Genomic DNA, 27,784 nt, shown 5'->3' with positions numbered 1-27,784 from the left:
CAGACTGGGTTTTCCCCCACACTGCCCTCAGACTGGGTTTTCCCCCACACTACCCTCAGACAGGGGGCTTCCCCAACACTACCCTCAGACTGGGTTTCCCACCCACACTACCCTCAGACTGGGGGCTTCCTCAACACTACCCTCAGACTGGGGGCTTCCACCACACTACCCTCAGACTGGGTTTCCTCCCACACTACCCTCAGACTGGGGGCTTCCTCAACACTACCCTCAGACTGGGGGCTCCCACCACTACCCTCAGACTGGGTTTCCCCCCATACTACCCTCAGACTGGGTTTTCCCCAACACTACCCTCAGACTGGGGGCTTCCCCCACACTACCCTCAGACTGGGTTTTCCCCCACACTACCCTCAGACTGGGGGCTTCCCCCACACTACCCTCAGACTGGGTTTTCCCCCACACTACCCTCAGACTGGGGGCTTCCCCCACACTACCCTCAGACTGGGTTTCCCACCCACACTACCCACAAACTGGGTTTTCCCCCACACTACCCTCAGACTGGGGGCTTCCCCACACTACCCTCAGACTGGGTTTCCCCCCATACTACCCTCAGACTGGGTTTTCCCCAACACTACCCTCAGACTGGGGGCTTCACCCACACTACCCTCAGACTGGGTTTTCCACAACACTACCCTCAGACTGGGGGCTTCCCCCACACTACCCTCAGACTGGGTTTTCCCCCACACTACCCTCAGACTGGGGGCTTCCCCCACACTACCCTCAGACTGCGTTTTCCCCCACACTACCCTCAGACTGGGGGCTTCCCCAACACTACCCTCAGACTGGGATTCTCCCCACACTACCCTCAGACTGGGTTTTCCCCCACACTACCCTCAGACTGGGGGCTTCCCCCACACTACCCTCAGACTGCGTTTTCCCCCACACTACCCTCAGACTGGGGGCTTCCCCAACACTACCCTCAGACTGGGGGCTTCCCCCACACTACCCTCAGACTGGGGGCTTCCCCACACTACCCTCAGACTGGGGGCTTCCTCAACACTACCCTCAGACCGGGTTTTCCCACCCACATTACCCTCAGACTGGGGGCTTCCTCAACACTACCCTCAGACTGGGGGCTTCCCCACACTACCCTCAGTCTGGGTTTTCCCCCACACTACCCTCAGACTGGGGGCTTCCCCCACACTACCCTCAGACTGGGGGCTTCCACCACACTACCCTCAGACTGGGGGCTTCCCCACACTACCCTCAGACTGGGGGCTTCCTCAACATTACCCTCAGACTGGGTTTCCCCCCACACTACCCTCAGTGGGTTTTCCCCCACACTACCCTCAGACTGGGTTTCCCACCCACGCTACCCTCAGACTGGGGGCTTCCCCACACTACCCTCAGACTGGGATTCCCACCCACACTACCCTCAGACTGGGGGCTTCCCCACACTACCCTCAGACTGGGTTTTCCCCCACACTACCCTCAGACTGGGGGCTTCCTCAACATTACCCTCAGACTGGGGGCTTCCCCAACACTACCCTCAGCCTGGGTTTTCCCCCACACTACCCTCAGACTGGGGGCTTCCTCAACATTACCCTCAGACTGGGGGCTTCCCCCACACTACCCTCAGACTGGGTTTCCCACCCACACTACCCTCAGACTGGGGGCTTCCCCACACTACCCTCAGACTGGGTTTTCCCCCACACTACCCTCAGACTGGGGGCTTCCTCAACATTACCCTCAGACTGGGGGCTTCCCCAACACTACCCTCAGCCTGGGTTTTCCCCCACACTACCCTCAGCCTGGGTTTTCCCCCACACTACCCTCAGACTGGGGGCTTCCTCAACACTACCCTCAGACTGGGGGTTTCCCCCCACACTACCCTCAGACTGGGGGCTTCCTCAACACTACCCTCAGACTGGGGGCTTCCCCCACACTACCCTCAGACTGGGGGCTTCCTCAACACTACCCTCAGACTGGGGGCTTCCCACACTACCCTCAGACTGGGGGCTTCCCACACTACCCTCAGACTGGGTTTTCCCCCACACTACCCTCAGACTGGGGGCTTCCCCAACACTACCCTCAGACTGGGGGCTTCCCCACACTACCCTCAGACTGGGTTTTCCCCCACACTGCCCTCAGACTGGGTTTTCCCCCACACTACCCTCAGACTGGGTTTCCCACCCACACTACCCTCAGACTGGGGGCTTCCCCAACACTACCCTCAGACTGGGGGCTTCCTCAACACTACCCTCAGACTGGGTTTCCCCCACACTACCCTCAGACTGGGTTTTCCCCCACACTACCCTCAGACTGGGTTTTCCCCCACACTACCCTCAGACTGGGTTTCCCCCCACACTACCCTCAGACTGGGTTTCCCACCCACACTACCCTCAGACTGGGGGCTTCCCCATACTACCCTCAGACAGGGTTTTCCCCCACACTACCCTCAGACTGGGGGCTTCCTCAACATTACCCTCAGACTGGGTTTTCCCCCACACTACCCTCAGCCTGGGTTTTCCCCCACAATACCCTCAGACTGGGGGCTTCCTCAACACTACCCTCAGACTGTGGGCTTCCCCCACACTACCCTCAGACTGGGTTTCCCCCCCACACTACCCTCAGACTGGGGGCTTCCTCAACACTACCCTCAGACTGGGTTTTCCCCAACACTACCCTCAGACTGGGTTTTCCCCCCACACTACCCTCAGACTGGGTTTCCCCCCACACTACCCTCAGACTGGGTTTTCCCCCATACTACCCTCAGACTGGGTTTCCCACCCACACTACCCTCAGACAGGGGGCTTCCCCAACACTACCCTCAGACTGGGTTTTCCCCAACACTACCCTCAGACTGGGTTTTCCCCCACACTACCCTCAGACAGGGGGCTTCCCCACACTACCCTCAGACAGGGGGCTTCCCCAACACTACCCTCAGACTGGGTTTTCCCCCACACTACCCTCAGACAGGGGGCTTCCCCACACTACCCTCAGACAGGGGGCTTCCCCAACACTACCCTCAGACTGGGTTTTCCCCCACACTACCCTCAGACTGGGGGCTTCCCCACACTACCCTCAGACAGGGGGCTTCCCCACACTACCCTCAGACTGGGTTTTCCCCCACACTACCCTCAGACTGGGGGCTTCCCCCACACTACCCTCAGACTGGGTTTTCCCCCACACTACCCTCAGACTGGGGGCTTCCCCAACACTACCCTCAGACTGGGTTTCTCCCCACACTACCCTCAGACTGGGGGCTTCCCCCACACTACCCTCAGACAGGGGGTTCCCTACACTACCCTCAGACTGGGTTTTCCCCCACACTACCCTCAGACAGGGGGCTTCCCCACACTACCCTCAGACAGGGGGCTTCCCCAACACTACCCTCAGACTGGGGGCTTCCTCAACACTACCCTCAGACTGGGGGCTTCCACCACACTACCCTCAGACTGGGTTTCCCCCCACACTACCCTCAGACTGGGTTTCCCCCCACACTACCCTCAGACTGGGTTTTCCCCCACACTACCCTCAGACTGGGGGCTTCCTCAACACTACCCTCAGACTGGGGGCTTCCACCACACTACCCTCAGACTGGGTTTCCCCCCACACTACCCTCAGACTGGGTTTCCCCCACACTACCCTCAGACTGGGTTTTCCCCCACACTACCCTCAGACTGGGGGCTTCCACCACACTACCCTCAGACTGGGTTTCCCACCCACACTACCCTCAGACTGGGGGCTTCCTCAACACTACCCTCAGACTGGGGGCTTCCACCACACTACCCTCAGACTGGGTTTCCCCCCACACTACCCTCAGACTGGGTTTCCCCCCACACTACCCTCAGACTGGGGGCTTCCTCAACACTACCCTCAGACAGGGTTTTCCCCCACACTACCCTCAGACTGGGGGCTTCCTCAACATTACCCTCAGACTGGGGGCTTCCCCAACACTACCCTCAGCCTGGGTTTTCCCCCACACTACCCTCAGACTGGGGGCTTCCTCAACATTACCCTCAGACTGGGTTTTCCCCCACACTACCCTCAGCCTGGGTTTTCCCCCACACTACCCTCAGACTGGGGGCTTCCTCAACACTACCCTCAGACTGGGTTTTCCCCCACACTACCCTCAGCCTGGGTTTTCCCCCACACTACCCTCAGACTGGGGGCTTCCTCAACACTACCCTCAGACTGGGGGTTTCCCCCCACACTACCCTCAGACTGGGGGCTTCCTCAACACTACCCTCAGACTGGGGGCTTCCTCTACACTACGCTCAGACTGGGGGCTTCCCACACTACCCTCAGACTGGGGGCTTCCCACACTACCCTCAGACTGGGTTTTCCCCCACACTACCCTCAGACTGGGGGCTTCCCACACTACCCTCAGACTGGGGGCTTCCCACACTACCCTCAGACTGGGTTTTCCCCCACACTACCCTCAGACTGGGGGCTTCCACCACACTACCCTCAGACTGGGTTTCCCCCCACACTACCCTCAGACTGGGTTTCCCCCCACACTACCCTCAGACTGGGGGCTTCCCCACACTACCCTCAGACTGGGTTTCCCCCCACACTACCCTCAGACTGGGGGCTTCCACCACACTACCCTCAGACTGGGTTTCCCCCCACACTACCCTCAGACTGGGTTTCCCCCCACACTACCCTCAGACTGGGGGCATCCCCACACTACCCTCAGACTGGGTTTTCCCCCACACTACCCTCAGACTGGGGGCTTCCCCACACTACCCTCAGACTGGGTTTTCCCCCACACTACCCTCAGACTGGGTTTTCCCCCACACTACCCTCAGACTGGGGGCTTCCCCACACACTACCCTCAGACTGGGTTTTCCCCCACACTACCCTCAGACTGGGTTTTCCCCCACACTACCCTCAGACTGGGGGCTCCCCCACACTACCCTCAGACTGGGTTTTCCCCCACACTACCCTCAGACTGGGGGCTTCCCCCACGCTACCCTCAGTCTGGGAGCTTCCCCCACACTACCCTCAGACTGGGGGCTTCCCCACACTACCCTCAGACTGGGGGCTTCCCCACACTACCCTCAGACTGGGTTTTCCCCACACTACCCTCAGTCTGGGTTTTCCCCACACTACCCTCAGACTGGGTTTTCCCCCACACTACCCTCAGACTGGGGGCTTCCCCAACACTACCCTCAGACTGGGGGCTTCCCCCACACTACCCTCAGACTGGGTTTCCCCCCACACTACCCTCAGTCTGGGTTTTCCCCACACTACCCTCAGACTGGGGGCTTCCCCCACACTGCACTCAGACTGGGTTTCCCACCACACTACCCTCAGACTGGGGGCTTCCCCCACGCTACCCTCAGACTGGGGGCTTCCCCCACACTACCCTCAGACTGGGTTTTCCCCCACACTACCCTCAGACTGGGGGCTTCCCCCACGCTACCCTCAGACTGGGGGCTTCCCCCACGCTACCCTCAGACTGGGTTTTCCCCCACACTACCCTCAGACTGGGGGCTTCCCCCACGCTACCCTCAAACTGGGGGCTTCCTCAACACTACCCTCAGACTGGGTTTCCCACCCACACTACCCTCAGACTGGGTTTTCCCCCACACTACCCTCAGACTGGGGGCTTCCCCAACACTACCCTCAGACTGGGGGCTTCCCCACACTACCCTCAGACTGGGGGCTTCCCCACACTACCCTCAGACTGGGGGCTTCCTCAACATTACCCTCAAACTGGGGGCTTCCCCACACTACCCTCAGACTGGGTTTTCTCCCACACTACCCTCAGACTGGGTTTTCCCCCACACTACCCTCAGACTGGGGGCTTCCTCATACTACCCTGAGACAGGGTTTTCCCCCACACTACCCTCAGACTGGGGGCTTCCCCACACTACCCTCAGACTGGGGGCTTCCTCAACACTACCCTCAGACTGGGGGCTTCCTCATACTACCCTGAGACAGGGTTTTCCCCCACACTACCCTCAAACTGGGGGCTTCCCCACACTACCCTCAGACTGGGTTTTCCCCCACACTACCCTCAGACTGGGGGCTTCCTCATACTACCCTGAGACAGGGTTTTCCCCCACACTACCCTCAGACTGGGGGCTTCCCCACACTACCCTCAGACTGGGGGCTTCCTCAACACTACCCTCAGACTGGGGGCTTCCTCATACTACCCTGAGACAGGGTTTTCCCCCACACTACCCTCAAACTGGGGGCTTCCCCACACTACCCTCAGACTGGGTTTTCCCCCACACTACCCTCAGACTGGGTTTTCCCCACACTACCCTCAGACTGGGTTACCCCCCACACTACCCTCAGACTGGGTTTTCCCCCACACTACCCTCAGACTGGGGGCTTCCCCACACTACCCTCAGACTGGGTTTTCACCCACACTACCCTCAGACTGGGGGCTTCCCCACACTACCCTCAGACTGGGTTTTCCCCCACACTACCCTCAGACTGGGGGCTTCCCCACACTACCCTCAGACTGGGTTTTCCCCCACACTACCCTCAGACTGGGTTTTCCCCCACACTACCCTCAGACTGGGGGCTTCCCCACACTACCCTCAGACTGGGTTTTCCCCCACACTACCCTCAGACTGGGTTTTCCCCCACACTACCCTCAGACTGGGGGCTTCCCCACACACTACCCTCAGACTTGGTTTTCCCCCACACTACCCTCAGACTGGGTTTTCCCCAACACTACCCTCAGCCTGGGTTTTCCCCCACACTACCCTCAGACTGGGGGCTTCCCCAACACTACCCTCAGACTTGGTTTTCCCCCACACTACCCTCAGACTGGGTTTTCCCCCACACTACCCTCAGACTGGGGGCTTCCCCACACTACCCTCAGACTGGGTTTTCCCCCACACTACCCTCAGACTGGGTTTTCCCCCACACTACCCTCAGACTGGGTTTTCCCCCACACTACCCTCAGACTGGGGGCTTCCCCACACTACCCTGAGACTGGGTTTTCCCCCACGCTACCCTCAGACTGGGTTTTCCCCCACACTACCCTCAGACTGGGGGCTTCCCCACACTACCCTCAGACTGGGTTTTCCCCCACACTACCCTCAGACTGGGGGCTTCCCCCACACTACCCTCAGACTGGGTTTTCCCCCACACTACCCTCAGACTGGGTTTTCCCCCACGCTACCCTCAGACTGGGTTTTCCCCCACACTACCCTCAGACTGGGGGCTTCCCCACACTACCCTCAGACTGGGTTTTCCCCCACACTACCCTCAGACTGGGGGCTTCCCCCACACTACCCTCAGACTGGGTTTTCCCCCACACTACCCTCAGACTGGGGGCTTCCCCACACTACCCTCAGACTGGGTTTTCCCCCACACTACCCTCAGACTGGGTTTTCCCCCACACTACCCTCAGACTGAGTTTCCCCCCACACTACCCTCAGACTGGGTTTTCCCCCACACTACCCTCAGACTGGGGGCTTCCCCACACTACCCTCAGACTGGGTTTTCCCCCACACTACCCTCAGACTGGGTTTTCCCCCACACTACCCTCAGACTGAGTTTCCCCCCACACTACCCTCAGACTGGGTTTTCCCCCACACTACCCTCAGACTGGGTTTTCCCCCACACTACCCTCAGACTGGGGGCTTCCCCACACTACCCTCAGACTGGGTTTTCCCCCACACTACCCTCAGACTGGGGGCTTCCCCCACACTACCCTCAGACTGTGTTTTCCCCCACACTACCCTCAGACTGGGGGCTTCCCCACACTACCCTCAGACTGGGTTTTCCCCCACACTACCCTCAGACTGGGGGCTCCCCCACACTACCTTCAGACTGGGTTTTCCCCCACACTACCCTCAGACTGGGGGCTTCCCCACACTACCCTCAGACTGGGTTTTCCCCCACACTACCCTCAGACTGGGGGCTTCCCCCACACTACCCTCAGACTGGGTTTTCCCCAACACTACCCTCAGACTGGGTTTTCCCCCACACTACCCTTTCAATCTGGAGGAGCAACACCTCATATTTCATCTCTATAATCTCCAACCTGATAGCATGGACATTGATTTCTCTAACTTACAGTTACTTTTCCCCCTGCCTGTTCTCTCTTCTTCCATGCCCCATTCTGGCTCCCCGTTTGCTCTTTCTCTTCTCACCTACCTATCACCACCCTCCTCCCCTTTCTCCCCTCATCCCCTCTCCTCTTCTCATCAGATTCCTTCTTCCTCAGCCCTGACCTTTCCAGTTATCACCTCCCAACTTCTCACTTCATCACCCACCAGGCTTCACAGATCAGCTGCAACTTCTCACTTTATTCCTGATTCTGCCCTCCCCCATCCACCCACCATCTCTCTCACCTGGTCTCACATATCACCTCTCACCTCCTCCCCTTATTCTCACTTCTCCCCTGTTCATTTTCAGTCTTGATGCAGGGTCTTGGCCCAAAACATCAGCTCTCTATTTCCTCCATACTGTAGATGCTGCTTGACCTGCTGAGTTCCTTCAGCATTTTGTTTGTGCCACACTATTCACTGCTTGTCTGGACCTTTCTACCTGCCTCTAAAATTTCTTCCACCTTAATCTTTGTGCAATTTAAAATCATCCTGTTTAATCCTGATACAAATTCAGTTCACCACCTATCAATTCCATTCTCTCTCTCCAATCTGAACTAGATAGTTGAAAAGCACACACAAAAAAAGGTAGCAGTAGAGATTGTGGTGGCATTAGCAATGATCTTTCAAAAACAGCTTTGGACTCTGGCATGGTGCCAGAGGACTGGAAAATTGCAAATGTCACTCCACTCTTTAAGAAAGGAGGAAGGCAGCAGAAAGGAAATTATAGACCAGTTAGCCTGACCTCAGTGGTTGGGAAGATGTTAGAGTCAATTGTTAAGGATGAAGTGATGGAGTACTTGGTGATACAGGACAAGATAATACAAAGTCAGCATGGTTTCCTTCAGGGAAAATCCTGCCTGACGAACCTGTTGGAATTCTTTGAGGAGATTACAAGTAGGATCGATAAAGGGGATGCAGTGGATGTTGTATATTTGGACTTTCAGAAGGCCTTTGACCAGGTGCTACACATGAGGCTGCTTACCAAGTTGAGTCTGTGGTATTACAGGAAAGTTAATAAGATGGTTAGAGCATTGGCTGATTGGAAGAAGGCAGCAAGTGGGAATGAAAGGATCCTTTTCTGGTTGGCTGCCAGTGAATAGTGGTGTCCTGCAGGGGTCGTCAATATTGGGACCACTACTTTTTATGCTGTATGTAAATGATTTACGTGATGGAATAAATGGCTTTGTTGTCAGTTTTGCAGATGACACAAAGATTAGTGGAGGGCAGGTAGTGTTGAGGAACAGGTAGGATGCAGAATGACTTAGATTAGGGAAATGGGCAAGGAAGTGGCAAATGATTTATAATGTTGGAAAATGCATGGTCATGCACTTTGGTAGTAGAAATAAATGTATGGAATATTTTCGTAATGTGGAGAAAATCCAAAAATATGGGATGTAAAGGCACTTGGGAGTCCTTGTGCAGAACTCCCTAAAATTTAACTTGCAGGTTGAGCCAGTGGTGAGGAAGGCAAATGCAATATTAACATCCATTTCAAGAGGTCTAGAATACAAGAGCAGGGATGTGATGCTGAGGCTTTATAAGGCACTGGTGAGGCCTCATCTTGAGTGTATAGTTTTGGGCTCCTTATCTAACAAAAGATGTACTGGCATTGGAGAGGTTCCAGAGGAGGTTCACAAGGATGACTCCAGGAGTGAAAGGGTTATCATACAAGGAACATTTGATGGCTCTGCGTCTGTACTTGCTGGAATTTAGAAGGATGAGGGGGGATCTCATTGAAAACTTTCGAATGTTGAAAGACCTAGACAGAGTAGATGTGGAAAGGATGTTTCCCATGGTGGGAGAGTCGAGAACAAGAGGGCACAGCCTCAAGGTAGAGTGGCATCCATTCCAAACAGACCTGAAGATATTTCTTTAGCCAAAGGGTGGTTGATTTGTGGAATTTGTTGCCATGTGCTGCTGTGGAGACCAGGTCGTTGGGTGTATTTAAGGCAGAGATTGATAGGTTCTTGATTGGACATGGCATCAAAGGTTACGGGGAGAAGACCAGGAACTGGGGTTGAGGAGGAGGTAAAAAAGGATCAGCCATGATTGAATGGTGGAGCAGACTCAATGGGCCAGATGGCCTTATTCTGCGCCTATATCTTACGGTCTAAAATGCTGGAGGAATTCAGCAGGTCAGGCAGCATCTATGAAAATCAATAAACAGTCAATGTTTTGGGCCGAGATCCTTCATCGGGACTGGAAAGGAAGAAGGAAGATGCCAGAATAAAAAGGTGGGGGGAGGGAAAGAAGGGCAAGCTAGAAGCTGATAGGTGAAGCCTGTGGGTGGGAAAGGTAAGGGGCTGGAGAAGAAGGAATCTGATAGGAGAGGAGAGTGGGCCGTGAGAGAAAGGGGGGTATAGGAGGAAGGCCACCAGGGGTAGGTGATAGGCAGGTGAGGAGAAGAGATAAGAGGCCAGAGTGGGGAATGGAAGTGGGATGGGAAAAGGAAAAAAAAGAGAAAAATATTCCTGCCATCAAGTTGGAGCCTACCCAGATGGAATATGAGGTGTTACTCCTCAACCCTGAGGAAGTCCTCATTATGGCAGAAGAAGAGGCTGTGGACCGACATGTCGGAATAGGAGTGGGGATAGTTAAAATGCTTGGCCACTGAGAAATTCCGCTTTAGGTGGATGGAGCAGAAGTACTTGACAAAGCTGCCCCTAAATTTACATTGTGTGTCACCAATGTAGACGTCAGGAGCAGCAGATGAAACAGATAGTTGAAGCCTTTTTATTGTTTACTCAGACAGTCTACCTCCACACCATCACCACCAAACCTGTTGCTGTGACCCCATTCCAATACAGCCCTTAACAGATAACAGTCCCAGTTTCCCTCTTTGCATTCTTCATGAGCACCCTGGTGTCTGTGTCCCAACTACCAACCAGGTCCTGGTCAATGCCAGCTGGTACATTCCAGGCTGCAGGAGTAGGTGCTGAGTAGATGTGGTGACGACTGGTGCAGCTACCGCGAGGGTTAGGTGGGGAAGGACCACAGTATAAAGGTTTTCCCGCCATTGGACAGGGAGGGGCCAGGTTGGGTGAGGAAGTTCTCAATTATTGTAGTAGTGTACATATCCCCCACCCCCAAGCCACATGAGTGGCAACAGTCCTATTGTCTTAAGGAGTTTCATAGAAAATTACCTAACACATTGACTGTGGATGTAAGAATGAAAAGGCTTTGTATTGTTTATTCTTGTAAATGCTTTTTATTATGAATAGTTTTTATTATGATATGGAAAAATATACTACCAGACACAAAAACAGTTACTTTCCACAAGCAGTATGGCTAATGAACACCTCAGCCCACTACTTCACCCCTCCACAGCCCAACCACCACGTTACGTACAGACACTCCTGTGCCTAATCCCACTTCATAGGCATACAGTTACTCCATGTATGTGAGCTATCTGATGGATTTATAGTTATTTTTATTATATTATTTTCTTTATCTTATTTTGATGTTTTTTGCACTGCTTTGGATACGGAATAAGAACTATTTTGTTCTCTTAACACTTCTGTAATTGAGAAGACAGTAAATAATCTTGAATCTTGAAATAAATTAGGATTTTATGCCCTGAACTGTAGGAGAATGAGGGAAGTTTTGATACAGGGATACAAAATTGAGGTACGTATATGGATAGGGTTAATGCAAGTGGGCTTTTTCCACAGGTTGAGTGAGACTACAACTAGTGGTCAGAAATTAAGGACGAAAGGTGAAATATTTAAGGGGAACTCAGGGGTGGAATGAGCTTCAAACAGAAATGGTAGATGTGGTTCAATTTCAACATTTAAGAGAAATTTGGATAAGAACACAGAGGGGAGGGGTATGGAGGACTTGTATTCTACATGTAGGATGGTGGAACTAGGCAAAGTAATATGTTGACACAGACTAGATGGGCGAAAGGGTCTGTTTCTGTGCAGTCGAAACAGAATTCAATTCAGTTCAATAGTGCTCTCTGACCCAATGCCCCTTAACCTTGCACTTTGGCCACTGAATGTCTCCCGGTGTCACTCCTAGCAGACCTGCTGCTTCACAGCTCAAGGGAACCAGGTCTGCTCCCACTCTCGGCTGCTCTCCATGTGGAGTTTGCATGTTCACATCGTTGATTCCCTCTGGGTGCTCTGGTTTTGGAGAACATTACAGCTAACATACTGATGTAGTGCTGACCTTTTAATTTATGAAGATCAATCTAACCCTTCCTTCCCACACGGCCCTCCGTTTTTCTCTCATCCATGTGCCTATCTAAGAGTCTCCTAAATGCCTCATGCATCTGCCTCTCTCACCACCCTGGCAGTGCATTCCAAGCACCCACCATTCTCTGCATAAAGAAGCCTGTGTCTGACATCACCCCTAAACTTTCCTGCAATCACCTTAAAATTATGCCCTCTCGTATTAACCATTTCTACCCCAGGAAAAAGGCACTGTCTGCTCAGTCCATCATCTTGCCCACCTCTCACCTTCCTTAGCTCCAGAGAGAAAAATCCTAGCTTGCGTAACATGCTCTCTAATCTGGGTACCATCCTGACTTCCTGAAGACTGGCAGGTTGGCAGATTAATGCCACTAAGTGGGGGTGATAGAAACTAGAAAGCGGAAGGGTGGCTCGATGAGTATGTCCAGTGTATTAAAAAAACAATTGATGTAGGATTAGTGGAAGTGGGTGGTTTAGCCCTCAATGGGCTGAAGGACCTGTTTCTATGCTATATCCTCTGATGACTTGAATCTCCTTGAACGTTCATTCATTATGCGACAGCTGGCATGATGCCTTCACCTGTCAAAGCTGTAACTCCTGGAATTCCGTCTTGTATCAGTATTTGCAACATTTTTTAAAGGCTTTTTTTTTGTTACCCAGCCAAGCATTTCGTGACTCAGCAGTAAGAAGTGCCTTGGAACGTTTCGATATACATAAACCACACCAGGCACAACTGGTAGTTCAAAGTAAGTTTGTTATCAAACTACCCCAAGATTAATTTTCTTGTAGGAATTCACAGTAGAATAGAGAAATGCAATAGGGTCAATGAAAAACTACACACAACCGAGGGCTGACAAACGATATGGCAAAGACCAATTGTGCAAATAAATGAATGATATGGAACTCATAGTGTCAGAGTTCAATTCTCTCGTCCTCTGTAAGGAGTTTCTATACATCCTCCCCGTGAAGTGCTTTGGTTTCCCCAGGTGTTCCAGTTTCTCCCACAGTCTAAAGCGTTAGTAGGCGAATTAGTCATTGTAAATTGTCCTGTGATCAGCTGGGGCTGAATTGACGGGTTGCCAGGGGCTGGGGCATCACAGCTCAAGGGGCCGGGTCTATTTCAAATGAATAATTCAAGTCTGAGTGACTCCACAGGTTGTGGAATCGGTTCAGAGCTGAGGTGAGGTCACACCAGAGCCTTGCAGATCCAGAGATCTGGATTCAATTCTGACCTCAGGTTCTGTCTGTGTGGAGCAGGTATGCTGTCTGTGGTGAACTATGTGCCTGTCTGGACACGCCCCCTGCTGACTGCTCCTGTGGCTCCTCCCACAGGCCCCTGTATAAAGGCGATCTGAGGCCTGACGCTCGGCCTCAGTCTCCAGGATGTAGTATGATGGACACTCACTCCTGGTTCCTTCTTCCAGTCAATAAAAGCCGATATCTCGCCTTACATCTCAGTGTGAGTTATTGATGGTGCATCACTGTCCCTGCAGTCTCCGGTTTCCTGCCCCTTCGCAAAGATGTGCTGCTTGAAGTTTAATTGACCTCTATAAACTTCGATCTAGAAATGAGCTGTCTGTCATGGAACCCCTTGCTGTCTGAATCAGAAAAGATTTGTGTTGCATAATGAATGGCAAGTTTACCAGTGGTGATTCTGTTTCTCACTCTGCCTTCCAGTTACAATTAGGCAAAGCGCTTAGCGCAACTATTTACAGTGCCAGGGGTCAACAGCCGCAGTTCAGTTCCTGCTTCTGTCTGTAAGGACTTTGCACCTTCTATGTGGATTTCTCTGGTCTCCTCTCACATTCTGGATTAGTCGGCATGCTATGTTGCCGTGAGCCCCCTTCACATCCACAGGCTGATGGCTGTTGATGTAAATGACACATCTCACTGTGTTTCAATGTACACGTGACAAACAAAGCTAATCTTTATTTGTTAAGATTCAGTGTGGGTGAGTGATGGAATGTGGATGGGGATGAGAGGGAATAAACTGTTAAAGGTACAAAGGGGTTCATGATGATTGCTTTTGACACAGTAGAGCAAAGAGCATGTGTCCACATTTATGACTTGAGAAATTTTGTAAATTTTACTTTTGTTCTCTTCATGTCCTTACTTGCTTCTCACTGCTGACTGCCTTTCACCCATCCTGCTCTGTCTGCCACTTTTTTCCCTGTCCCATTCTTTCTCTTTCAGTTTTTTCTCAGTGCTTCCCTTCACCCCACCTCCATTCCTCACCCCTTCACCCACAAATCCCTTCCCTCTCCCAACCAACTTTCCTGGATACTGGACTTCTCTACTTCAATCATCCCCCTTTCTATTCCCTGTTCCTTTTGAACACAGGCATTTCAGCTCACATTGTTGTGCAAACATTTTAAACTACTCCAAGATCAATCTAACCCTCCCCTCCCATACAGCCCTCCATTTTTCTGTCACCCATCATCCTATCCAAGCGTCTCTAATGCATTTGCCTTTACCGCGACCCCTGGCAGTGCATTACACGCACCCACCACGCTCTGTGTGGAGAAAACTTTCATCTGCCATAACCCCCTCTATACTTTCCTCCAATCACCTTAAAATGATTCTTCCTCATGTTAGTCGTTGCCACCCTGGGGAAACGTCTCTTCCTCTATCAAGTCACCTCTTTAATCTTCATTGACCTTTCATCCTCCAGATCATTTTCCCTTTCTCCTTTATTCACTGCTCTCGATGCCTGGCTTTTCTCATCCACCTGTTTGTCATCCCTGTCTCTCCAAGCCGGTCAGTCAGCTGGTGACGATGGAGAAGCATAGCACTTTGTTGTTAAGGTATGCTTCTGTGAGTATAGTTAATGTCAGACCATTTCTTCACTTGTCCAGTGGACCAGAATCAGAATCAGGTTTATTATTACCCAGTGGCCACTTTATTAGGTACATCCTGTACACCTGCTTGTTAATGCAGATACCTAATTAGCCAATCATGTAGCAGCAACTCAATGCATAAAACCATACAGACACAGTCAAGAGATTCATTAGTTGTTCAGAACCAAAATCAGAGTGGGGAACAAATGTGATCTATGTGACTTTGACTGTGGAATGATTGTTGGTGCCCGACGGGGTGATTTGAGTATCTCAGAAACTGCTGATCTCCTGGGATTTTCATGTGTTCTAGAATTTACAGAGATTGGTGCAAAAAACAAAGAAAATTCATCCAGTGAGCAGCAGTTCTGTGGGTGAAAACACCTTTTTAATGAGAGAGTTTAGAGGAGAATGGCCAGACATGTTCAAGGTGTCAGGAAGGTAACAGTAACTCAATTAACCACGTGTTACAACAGTGGTGTACAGAAGAGCTTCACTGAATGCAGAATATATTGAACCTTGAAGTGGATAGGCCACAGCAGCAGAAGACGAAGAACATACGTCAATGGTTACTTTATTAGATACAGGAGATACCGAATAAATTGGCCACAGTGCGGATGTTGTGACACTTGTTGTTGTGTGGCAGCAGTACAGTAAAGTACATTAAAAAAAATACCGGAAGTTACAATAAGGAATGAAAAGTAAAGAATAAACACAAGAGTTTCTGCAAATGCTGTAAATCTAGAGCAACACACACAAATCTCTGGAGGAACTCTGCAGTTCAGGTAGCATCTATAGAAATGAATAAACAGTTGCTGTTTCAGTCCAAAACTAAGCTGAAAAAGTCCTGATGAAAGGTCTCAGCATGAAAATTTGATTGTTTATTCATTTCCACAGATGTTACCTGATCTGCTGAGTCCCTCCAGCATTTTGTGTGTGTCGCTGCAAAAGAAAAGTAGTAGTGTAAAAGGGAGCAGAGGCCAAGTGGTGTTCATGGTCCATTCTGAAATCTAATCGCAGAGGCACAGAAGCTGTTCCTAAAATACCCAATATCTGTTTTGCTCTTATTTTTCCAAACTGCTGATGATCAACCAAATTTAAATTCCTCATAACACTCTTTTACCTTCTTTTTTTTGTCTCTTTTTTCTCCTCTGCATCGCCTATTCCTCTCTCCATCTCTGTCCCCTAGTTACCTTTCCTTTTCTTTCCCATTAACTCTCCTTTCACTCCTCTACACTATTCCTTAATGACCCCTCCTTCACCTACCCTCCTTTCTATTCCTCCTGGCGCCTTCTCCCTCTCCTGATGTCGGGGGCCCTTGATGATGGAACCTGTTTTCTTGTGGCCTCCCTTCCACCAACCAGCTGAATAGTAGTGGATACACAGACAGAACATTCCTATTTTAACAGAAGATCTTTTAAGTTAGACATCAAATTTGTCCACATTAAGATTGTGTTTGGTCGTGCATCATTTACTCTTGCTGATGATAATTCCAGGTAAGAAATGTCCAAAAAGCTCCGAAGCCAGTGAGTACTTGAAACTTCATGAGGAGGTTTCCAACGCTGGACGACAATCTTCTTAGCTGCAGTCAGGCCTGCCAGCCAGACTTTGTGTGTTTTTTTTCCATAAGGGAAAGGTGGGATTCATCATTTAGAAGATGTACAGCGGGGTCCATTGATAATTGTACCCCCATTAGTTCTGTAAGAACACTGATAACCTTCCCGCACAAACCAAAAACCCCTGGACATTCCGATAAAACATGTATAAAAGAGCCAACTGTTCTGTGGGGGCAAAATGAGCAATATGGGTCAGGATGTCTAATTCTCGGTGTTAGATATGCTCTATGGCAAAATTTCAAGTGTATATACCGATGATTTGGGTTTTTTGAAGCACGGGCAGCATTATCCCAAATCGCATCCCAGTCTGAGTCTTGTCCCAATTCAGATATGTCCCTATCCCAGGCTTTCATTCCTGATGTGGACATTTATTTTTGGGAGTTTAATTTATCATAGATATATGACACTGTCTGTCCTGGAACACTCTGTATCCATCTTAAAATGGGATGGTCCTTTAAATCTGACCCCCAGGGAACCCCGAGGCTTTACAAGCTGATCTTACTCTAAAGTAGAAGAAAAGCGAACGTTTATCAATATCATATCGAGATACCAGTTCTTGAAAGCTAAGGATAGCTAAGCCCATTAATATCTTGAAGAGTAGTAATTCCTCTATTCTCCCAAGTTCTGTTAGTGAAAGGTTTCCCCCAGATAGAAAATGATTATTGTTCCATAATGGAGATGATTTGCACCATACGCTTTTAAATTTTAGGAATTTGTATCCACCATTTTCTGTAAATTTTTCCATTCCTGGGTATTAGTGTTTCCATTGCAGGCCATAATCCAACCAGTTAGAAGACTCTCCACTATACATCTTTAAAAGCTTGTCAAAGTTTCAGATTACATACATAACAAAGCTGTGCAGACCTTAAAAAAAAGTAGAGATGCTTTTATGCCAAGACAGATCATCTGATATTGTAACTTAAAGGAATTTAAAGCTACAGACCTTGTCCACCTCTGAACTCCTCATGAGTTGTGACTCATGGACCTCAGGTTCCTTCCTCCTGTAGTCAATAATCAGCTCTTTAGCTTTGCTGACATTGAGTGGGAGATTGTTGTTGGTTTGCCTGGTCTCACATGACTGCTTTGTCTATCAGTAGTTGGAGCCTCCGTTTCCATGACCAATCCCTCTCCGAGTCTGGTTCAGGAATTTGCACACATGTTCCTTCAGCTTGGTGGCTATGGTGCCTGACAGGAGCTTTCATGTTGTTGACAGCAGGTTATAGGCCGGTAGTTTGATGGTGTTGCTCCTTTGTGACGATCCTTCGTTATGAGTACTGTCTTTCCTTGAGCTCCTGGTAAACTTTTTCCTGGCCTCTGGGCACCAAAGTTCTGTATGTTAATTCATGAAGGACTTCAACCCAAATCTTTGATTGTATTTCTTTTCCCACAGATACAACCTGACATGTTGAGTATTTTTGTTATCTTCTGTTTTGATCACAGAATAATTGCCTGTACCATTTGCAAAATGATGCAGGTGGAATGAAGCTGCATATTGTGGAATGCATAGGTGGAATGATGCTGCATGGTGTGGAATGCATAGGTGGAATGATGCTGCATGGTGTGAAATCATGTTGTGGAATGCATAGGTGGAATGATGCATGTTGTAGAATGCATAGGTGGAATGATGCAGGTGGAATGAAACTATATTGTGTTCAAGTTCTTGTCTCATTTCGATGCAGGTGGAATGATGCTGCATGTTATGGAATGCATAGGTGGAATGATGCAGAATCAGAATCAGGTTTATTATCACCGGCATGTGACGTGAAATTTGTTAACTTAGCAACAACAGTTAAATGCAATACATAATCTAGCAGAGGAAGAAAAAAATAATAAGTAAAACAAAATGAATAAATTAACAAGTAAATCAATTACGTATATTGAATAGATAATTTAAAAAGTGCAAAAGCAGAAATACTGTATATTAAAAAAAAAGTGAGGTAGTGTCCAAAGCTTCAATATCCATTTAGGAAACGGATTGCAGAGGGGAAGAAGCTGTTCTTGAATCACTGAGTGTGTGCCTTCAGGCTTCTGAATCTCCTACCTGATGGTAACAGTGAGAAAAGGGCATGTGCTGGGTGCTGGAGGTCCTTAATAATGGACACTACCTTTCTGAGACACCTCTCCTTGAAGATGTCCTGGGTACTTTTTAGGCTAGTGCCCAAGATGGAGCTGACTAGATTTACAACCTTTTGTAGCTTCTTTCAGTCCTGTACATTAGCCCCTCCATACCAGACAGTGATGCAGCCTGTCAGAATGCTCTCCACGGTACAAATGTATAAGTTTTTGATGTGTATTTGTTGACATGCCAAATCGCTTCAAATTCCTAACAAAGTATAGCTGCTGTCTTGCATTCTGCAACTTTTCAATCATGAGTGTGGGAATGATGCTGAGCTATAGTCGATCAACAGCAACCTGACATAGGTGTTTGTGTTGTCTAGGTGGAATGATGCAGGTGGAATGAAGCTGCATATTGCATTCAGTTCTTGTCATCTCATTTTCAGAAAGACACGGAAGCTGTTGATGGAGTGCAGGGAAGACTTACTAAGATGCTGCCTGGATTAGAAAGCGTGTCTTATGGGGACAGGTTGAGCATTCTAGGGCTTTTCTTTTTGGGGAAGGATGAGAGGCAACTTGATAGAGGTATATAAGATAAAATGAGGCATAGGTAGAGTGGACAACCAGAAAATTTTTCCCAGGTGATGTAAGGGATGGATAATTTTAGGTTGATTGGTGGAAAGTATAAAAGGGGATGTCATTTACACATAGAGTGGTGGGTGAGGGAACATCCTGGTGGTAGATGCATATACATTAGGGACATCTAAGAAACTCTTAAATAGGTGCATGGATGAAAGAAAAATTGAAGGCAATGTCGGAAGGAAGGGTTAGATTGATAGAGTAGATTAAAGGGACAGCACATCATTGTGGGCTGAAACCTCTGTATTTACTGTTCTGTGAAACAGAAGGATGAACTCGTAGTAGTGAATGAGGAAAAGAAGGAAGTAAGAATTAGTCCACTGAGATATGTTCCACTAAAGGAAGATTGGAAGCAGCTTCCAGCTGAACCAGGGAATGCGCTCACAGATGCTGCTCAAGAATAAAATAATTGTAGGAAATCACTGGCTCCCACCTTCCTTGCTCGTGGACTGTTTGTTCCACTCCCATCAAGGAAGAGGCTAAGCAGCATTCACACCATGACCCCCAGTTTTAAAACACTTACCCCAAGTAGTGAGGCTGATCAACACCTCCGCCCACTAACCCACCCCTCCACACCCCAAATCACCACAACTTTATAATTTCCTGTCAGTTACCTAGACACTCCAGCACCCAGCGTTGCTTCATGGCCATACAATCAATCTATGTATACAAGGTATCTTATCTATTTATATTTATTGTCCTTTTTTTAGTATGTGCTCTTTATCCTATTGCATTTTTTGTGCTTTATCAGATACGGAGTAACAATTAATTGTGTACTGGTAATGACATTGACAATCTTGAATTTTAATGGATGATACCTTCTTTAGACAAGCAGAGGTCACAATAGCAACCAGTGTCTACTCCTAAATAATAACAAACAATTATTCTGCAGATGCTTGAAATCTAGAGCAACAGACAAAATGCTGGTGGAACTCAGAAGGTCAGTCAGCGTCTATGGAGGAAATAAACAGTCGGTGTTTCAGGTTGAGGTTCTTTAACATGACAATTGTAGGACAGTTCAGATGAAAAAAATGGTCATGCATTTAAAATCTCAAAGGACATTTTAAACAGTCGTAATCATCTTGGATGAGAGTGGAACTAGAGGTCATAAGTTAAGGGTGAAAGGTGAAATATTTAGGGGATCTTGAGGGGGAACTTCTTCACTCAGAAGGAGATGCAAGTGTGAAATGAGCTGCCAAAGCGAGTGGTGGATGCAGATTCAATTGCAACATTTAAGAGATGTTTGGAGAAGCACATGGACAAGAGGGGTGTGGAGGGCTATTGTCCAGGTGCAGGTCAATGGGACTAGGCAGAATAAAAGTTCAGCACTAGATGGGGCGAAGGGTCTGCACTGAGCTGTGCTATGACTTTATGGGAGCGGAGAGTGTGAGAGAGTGGGAATATGGAGCATACAGAGTTTAATGCCATATTGTATATTACATTCCTGAACAAAGTCTGACACTCAAAGCTGCTGCACAGGTTGATTCTGTGGTTAACCAACATGGAAACTGCTGGAGCCGCATGGCATAGTAGCATAGCAGCTAGTGCAATTGCATTACAGTGCAAGCAATCCCTGATTGGTGTTGGATTCCTGCCACTGGCTGTAAGGAGTTTGTACGTTCTCCCCTTGACTGGGTCTCCCCTTTCTCCCACATTCCAGAGGTGTTTGTGTTAGGGTTAGTGAGTTGTGGGCATGCTTACTGCCACTGGAAGTATGGCAACACTTGCAGGCTGACCCAGCACACCCTCAGTCTGTGTTAGTTGTTGATACAAAACAACGTACTTCACGGCATGTTCCAATGTACATGACAAATAAAGCGAATCTTTTTCATCTTTAATCTGTAAAGAAGGTTATTTGACGATAACCTTAGATAACTCAGTGACCATTTTCTTAGGTACACCTGCTTGTTAATGCAGATATCTAATAAGCCAATCATATGTCAGCAACTCAGCAGATAAAAGCAGACGGACATAGCAAAGAGGTTCAATTGGTGAATGGGGAAGAAATTGGATAAATAGTGAGATCCAAGTAACTTTGACTCAGGGGTAATAGTTAGTGCCACATGACATAGTTCAAATTTCTCAGAAAATCAGTTCATGTACAACAGTCTCTGGAGTTTACAGAGAATGGAGCAAAACACTCAAACACATCCAGTGCGTGGCAGTTCTATGAGCTTGTTAATGAGAGAGGTCAGAGGAGAATGGCCAGACTGATTCAAACTGACAGGAAGGCAACAGCAACTCAAATAACCACACAGTATAACAGTGGTATGCCGAAAAGCATATCTGAATGCATAACACATAGAACCTTGAAGTTGATAAGCTATAGCAGCAGAAGCCCATGAACATACAATCAGTGGCTACTTTATTAGATACAAAGTTACTCACAGTTACACTGAGCGAATGGATAGGCTGGTTTATTCTTGGTGGAACCTAGGTGTCATTAAGGAGGTTGAAAAGGTAAAGAGTATACATGCATGTACAGCATAACACCCACAGAACAATCATTCCACAGTCAAAGTCACTTAGATCACATTCCTTCCCCACCCTGATGTTTGGGCTGAACTACAACTGAACCTCCTGACCACGTCTGCATACGTTTATGCATTGAGTTGCTCCCACATGATTGGCTGATTAGATATTTGTATTAACTTGCAGATGTACCTAATAAAGTGGCCACTGAGTGTAAACGGGACAGAATATTTTTCCCAGATCATGGTAGTCTAGAACTAGACTTGTATAACTCATGTTCTCAGCATAATTTATTTACTATTGTTTTTGTATTTGCACACTGTGTCTTCTTTTGCATATTGCTTATTTGTAATCCAATCACAAGCAAGAGAAAACTCTGCAGATGTTTGTAAGTTTATTTTTGTAGTTTTTCATTGATTCTATTGCATTTATTTGTTCTACTGTGAATGCCTGCAAGAATGAATCTCAGGGTAGCATATGGTGACAGATACGTGCTGTGATATTAAATTTACTTTGAGAAAGCACAGGTTGAAGGTGAGAGGAGAGCTTAGAAAAATAGGGGGCTATGCGCTAGGGTAATTCTAGACAGTTTCTAGAATAGGTTACATGGTCGGCATAACATTGTGGGCCGAAGGGCCTGTAATGTGCTGTAGATATCTATATTCTATGTTCTATGTTCTAATATCTGAACAACTGCCAGAGGAGGTGGTGGAGGTAGCTACCATCACACATTTAAAAGGCATTTGGAGAGGTAATTATTTAGAAATGAAAGAGCAAGGTTTCCCAGTCTGGGATCCAAGGACCCCTCAGTTAGTGGTATGGGTCCATAGCATAAAAAAGGTTGTGAACCCGTAGCCTAGAGGGATAAGGCTTAACGTTGACATTAAGATAAATACAGATAGGCAGCACAGTTGGCATGGGTGAAGTGTACACTGCTATCATTAATTCTACTTATCTGTGGAATTGCATAGTGTTATCTGCATTGGGTTAACTGTAGGGTTAAATACGCTATTGTGATTGGGCACCAGGGTAATGTAGCAGTTAGCATAACACTGTTACAGCTTAGGGTGTCGAATCAGAGTTCAATCCCAGCATCTTCTGTAAGGAGTCTCTGTACATTCTTCCCTTGGAGTGTGTGGGTTTTCTCCGGGTGATCCGGTTTGCTCCCACACTCCAAAGACAAGCTGAGCAGGTTAATTGGCCATTGCAAATTGGACTGTGGTTAGGTTAGGGTTAAATTGGAGTAGACAGAGATTGCTGGGTGGTGTGACTCGAAGGGCCTATTCCATACTCAATCTCTAAATAAAAAACAGACCGTTCATATAATTGAAAGATGTAAAAATGACCAAACTGTAATAGAATGTTGTATTATTTACAAGAGACCCCCCTGATAAGAACAAGATCCTTGAATTAGGCCAGTTATGTAATCAAGAGGGTTACATTTTCTGAGACAGATTTGTTTTAACCATAGTCTGAGGAATAAAATTAGGCGAGTCAGGTCGTCAAATCTGCTCTGCCAGTCCATCATGGCTGACTTATTATCCCTATCAACCACTGCCTGAAATATTCCCAATGACCTGGCCTGCAGAACAGCCTGTAGCAATGAATTGCCTCTGGCTAAAGAAATTTTTCCTCACCTCCACGGGCACTCTATCCAGATCTTTCAATATTCAATAGATTTCAGTGAGATTCCCCTCGCTCTTCTAAACTGCAGTGAGTACAATCCCAGAGCTATCAAACACTCCTCATATATTAACCTATCAATTCTGGAATCATTTTCGTGAATCTCCTTTGAACCCCCTCACATCAAAACCAAGTGCAGTCTGATCAATGTTTATAAAGCCTCAGCACTACATCCTTGCCTTATATTCTAGTCCTCTTGAAATCAATGCTAAGATTGAATTTGCCTTCCTTACCACCAACTCAACCTTCAAGTTAGGGAATCCTGTTTGAGAAATTCCAAGTCCCCCTGTTCCTCTGAGCTTTGAATTTTCTTCCCATTTACAAAATAGTCCACACCTTTATTCCTTCTGCTAAAATGCATGGCCATGCATTTCCCAACATTATATTCCATCTGCGCCTTTTCTGTCCATCCCCCCAATCTGCTGAAACCCTGCTTCCTTAGCACTACTGGCCCCTCTACATATCTTCATATTATCCACAAACTTGGCCACAAAGCCATCAATTACTTCATCCAAATCATTAGCATACAACCGTGAAAAGAAGCGGTCCCAACACCGATCCCTGCGGTATACCATTAGTTACTGGCAGCAAACCAGAAAAAGCCCTCTTTATGCAACACACCCAAAATGTTGGTGGAACACAGCAGATCAGGCAGCATCTATAGGGAGAAGCACAGTCAACGTTTCGGGCCGAGACCCTTCATCCGGCCCTCTTTATTCCCATTCTTAGCATCCTGCCAATCAACTGATCTTCTGTCCATTCTAGGACTTTTTCGATAATACCATGGGCTGTTATTTTGTTAAGCAACCTCATGTGTGGCACCTTGTCAAAGGCCTTCTAAAAATCCAAATAAACAACATCTATTGACTCTCCTTTGTCTATTCTGCCTGTTATTTCCTCAAAGAATTCCAACAGATTTGTCAGGCAAGATTCCCCTTTCAGAAAATCAGGCTGACTTTGGTCTGATTGTGCCTCCAAGTACCCAGAAACCTCATCCGTAGTAATTGTCTCCAATATCTTTCTAACCACTGAAGCCAGGCTAACTAGCCTATCATTTCCTTTCTCCAGTCTCCCTCCCTGCTTAGAGTGACATATGTGATTTTCCAGATCTCTGAAAGCAATCCAGTCTAGTGATTCTGGAAATACCATTACTAATGCCTTCACAATCTCTTTAGCCTCCTCTTTTAGAACCCTGGGATATAGTCCTCCTGATCCAGGTGACTTATCTACTTTCAGACTTTTCAGCTTTCTAGGTACATTCTCCTTAGCAATAGCAATGAAACTTACTTCTGCCCCTGATGCTCTGACATTTCTAGCATTCTACTAGTGTCTTCCAAGTGAAGACTGATGCAAAATACTTATTCAGGTCCTCTGCTGTTTCTTTGTTCCCTCATTACTACCTCTCCAGTGTAATTTTCCAGCAGTCCGATATCTATTCTCACCTCTCTTTTACTCTTTATCTATCTGCAAAAACATTTTGTATCCTCTTTCTTATTATTGGCTACCTTACCTTCATATTGCATCTTTTCTCCCTTTAAAGCTTTTTCGTTGCCTTCAGTTGATTCTTAAAAGCTTCCCAATCCTTCCCACTAATTTTTGCTATATTATATGCTCTCTATTTTGCTTTTATGCTGTCTCTGACCTTCTTTGTCACCCATGGTTGCCTCATCCTTCCTTTATAATATTTCTTTATCTTTGGGATGTATCTTTCCCACACTTACCAAATTTCTCCCAGAAACACCAGTCATTGCAGTTCTGCCATTATCCCTGCTAGTGTCCCCTTCCAATCAACTTTAGCCAGTGCTATTTTCATTTCCCTGTAATACTGATACATCTGATTTTAGCCTCTCCTTCTCAAACTGCAAGGTGAATTCTATTACATTATGATCACTGCCTTTTAAAGGTTCCTTTACCTTAAGCTTCCGAATCAAATCAGGGTCATTACACAGCACCCAATCCAGAGCTGCAGTTTCCCTAGTGGGTCGAACCACATGCTGCTGTAAAAAGCTATCTCGTAGACGTTCTATAAATTCCTGTTTTTGGGATCCAGCACCAACCAGGTTTTCCCTATCAACTTGCATATTGAAATCCCCATGATTATCGTAACATTGCCCTTTTTATATGCCTTTCCTATTCCCATTGTATTTTGTGGCCCATATCCTGGTTACTGTTCGGAGGCCTGTATAAACTCGCTTCAGTGTCTTTTTTTTACCTTGTTAAAGAAATTCTATCCACAAAAATTCTTCATCTTTTGATCTTATGTCACCTCTTTCTGAGGATTTTAAATCATTTTTCACCAGTGGAACCACCTGACTCCCTCTGCCTACCTGGCTGTCCCAGGATGTTAAGCTATCAACTATGATCTTCTTTCAGCCATGACTCAGAAATGCCCATAACATTATACCTGCCAATTTCTAACTGTGCTACAAGTTCATCTAACTTATTCTATATACTGTGTGCATTCAAATATAACTCCTTCAGTCCTCTATTCATCATCCTTTTTGAGTTTGTCTCGCCTTACACTTTAACTCATCCCACTGATAATCTGCCTGTCCTTCTTCACTGTCTCACTACACACTACATCTGCTTGTACACCAACTGCCCCATCCTCAGCCCTATCACTCCAATTCCCAGCACTGCCAGATTATTTTAAACCCGCCCCACTGTCTGCAAGGATATTTGTCCCCCTTGGGTTCAAGTGTAACCTATCCTTTTTGTACAAGTCAATTCTTCCCCAGAAGAGATCCCAATTACCCAGAAATCTGAAACCTTGCTCCCTGCACCAATTCTTCAGCCATGCATTCATCTGCCGGATCACCCTATTCTTACCCTCTCTGGCACATGGCACAGAAAGCAATCCAGAAATTATTACTCTGGAGATCCTGCTTTTCAGCTTTGTACCTAACTTCTATTTTCTCTCCTTAGGGCCTCCTCCCTTACCTATGTCATTGTCATGACTTGCAGCGGTTCAGCACCTCCCTTTAGAATGCAGTGGACCAAACCCGAGACCTCCCTGACCCTGGCACCTGCGAGGCAACATATAATCAGGATGTGTTTTTCACGTCCACAGAATCACCATTCTTCCCCTTCCCCTCTAATCATGGAATCCCCCATCACTACTGCACTCCTCTTCTCCCCACAGAACCAAGCAGTGCGTTTCTGCAGCTTCCCCCCGGTAGGTCGTTCCCCACTCTCCATTTGTATCCAAAGTGGTATAGTTATTATTGGGGGGGATAGCAATAGGAGTACTCTGCACTGTGTACTTATTCCCTTTCCCTCTGCTACAGTCACCCAGGTAGCTGCCTCCCTGTAGCTGCTATCTGTCACCTCCTCATTCTCCCATACGAGCCGAAGGTCATTATAGGTCAATAAATAATCCGAGCGTTGGAAGAAATGTACTTTCCACTGAGAAGTAGGATAAAAAAAACTCCATCAGAAAAATAATCCCTCCATTAGTAACTAAAGAATTAAATGTGACTGAAGGTTTGGAAGAAGAGATTTATAATGTTGCTGGTAATAACCGACACTAATTAATTGGAGAGTGTTAGCGATTTGCAACAGATAAGCAAAAATTGATAACTGCAACTCAAAGATGAGAGGATTAAAAAGGAATTTCAAAAGCATATATGAATATTGGAAGGTCCAGAGGAGTTTCATGCGAATGATGCCAAGAATGAAAGGGTTAATGTATGAGGTGTGTTTGGCGGCTCTGGGCCTGTACACACTAGAGGTTAAAAGAATGAGGTGTGGGGTGAGGGATCTCATTGAAACTTATCGAATATTGAAAGGGCTAGATAGAGTGAAGGTGGAAATATTTCCTATAGTGGGGGAGTCTAGGACCAAAGGGCACTGACTCAGAATAGAAGAGGAATTGTCTCTCTTTAGAACAGAGATGAGGGAGATTGCTACTGATGGCTGAGGAAGCCAAGTCATTGGATATATTTAAAGCAGAGGTTGATAGGTTCTTGATTAGTAAAGGCATCAAAGGTTATGGGGAGAAAGCAAGAGAATGGGGTGGAGAGGAGTAATAAATCGGCCATGATGGAATGGCAGAGCAGACTTGATGGGCCGCATTCTTATGGTCTTATGGTATTTTTGATTATTTGGAGAAGAGAATAGCATCAATGATTGTGAGTCCCTTGATGGCAAAAGTAGGAAAATAAAGAAATGGCAGTGTCATTGGGAAATATTTTGTCTCTATCTTCTATATGGGAGACACTAGACGTGTATCAAGTGTAACTGGAGGCTCT

The 27,784-nt window shown here is 47.5% G+C and overlaps 1 protein-coding gene across 14 annotated transcripts in view; it reads left to right on the top strand.

Moving 5' to 3' along the window:
• The window catches only part of LOC132381212 (potassium voltage-gated channel subfamily A member 2-like), a 76,281-nt gene that overhangs the window by 9,737 nt on the left and 38,760 nt on the right, over positions 1-27,784 (top strand). The window contains exon 1 of one of the 14 annotated variants that reach the window (XM_059950536.1): positions 12,916-12,981. The exons of the other annotated variants lie outside the window; for them this stretch is intronic. The gene's annotated coding sequence lies outside the window, so the exon portion shown is untranslated. Of the gene's footprint in view, positions 1-12,915; positions 12,982-27,784 lie in introns of those variants that run through there. 14 annotated transcript variants of the gene reach the window in all.

Source organism: Hypanus sabinus, chromosome 25, assembly GCF_030144855.1.
Source record: "Hypanus sabinus isolate sHypSab1 chromosome 25, sHypSab1.hap1, whole genome shotgun sequence".
In the NCBI taxonomy this organism is placed as follows: Eukaryota; Metazoa; Chordata; class Chondrichthyes; order Myliobatiformes; family Dasyatidae; genus Hypanus; species Hypanus sabinus.
The sequence above is the reverse complement of the archived record's forward strand: the minus strand, read 5'-3'. Positions and strand labels throughout refer to the sequence as shown.